The following is a 708-nucleotide window of genomic DNA, read 5'->3' as shown; positions in this document are numbered from 1 at the left end:
TCCCCCCCTCTTTCCCTCCCCCTTTCCTTCTCCGTCCATCCGCCTCGCGTCGTCCACGCACACGCTCGCCCTCTCAAGCACGCGACAGTGCTGCAACCACTGCTCCACTGCCTCGCCGTACACCCGTCCCTCCTTCACGTCCCCGAACCGCCTCCCAAAGTCGTAGCAGGAATCCACTAGCCTTCCCTCTTTCACAGCCAATACTACCGATTTTCGATACTCCCCCGTGGGCGCTGGCGCCGGCACACGAAGGCTCTCACGCAGCACTTTCGATCCCTGTCCCCCACGACCGTCCCTCGTCCCTCCGTTAGCCCCAAAGGCCGTGCGCAGGAAGCGTGTGCCTGGGTAACGGGCAGCCAGAACCTCCAATTCCAAGTCAAGGGCGGCGCTGATGGGGCTGTACGGATCATAGCAGTGCATGACCAAGGGACAGGATGCCCTCTGCACTATTTTCAAGGCCCGCGCAGGCGCTACGTAAGTGTGTAAGCCCACGCCGAGCGCCTGCAATTCCGCCTGCTCCAACGCCCTCCGCACCATTTCCGCCCGGCGGATTTCCTGAAAACCTCCGTCGTCCCCGTCCTCCAATTCCCGCAACCACTCGTCGTCACTCTCTTCCTCTTCCTCGTCACCATTTTGTTCCCTCTCTGCTTGGCGGAGGAGAGCTTGTTCGTCGCCATCTCCTGATCCGACGGGCATGCCAACTTCCAT

Source organism: Nannochloropsis gaditana, assembly GCF_000240725.1.
Source record: "Nannochloropsis gaditana CCMP526 unplaced genomic scaffold scaffold676, whole genome shotgun sequence".
NCBI classification, from domain to species: Eukaryota; class Eustigmatophyceae; order Eustigmatales; family Monodopsidaceae; genus Microchloropsis; species Microchloropsis gaditana.
The sequence above is the reverse complement of the archived record's forward strand: the minus strand, read 5'-3'. Positions refer to the sequence as shown.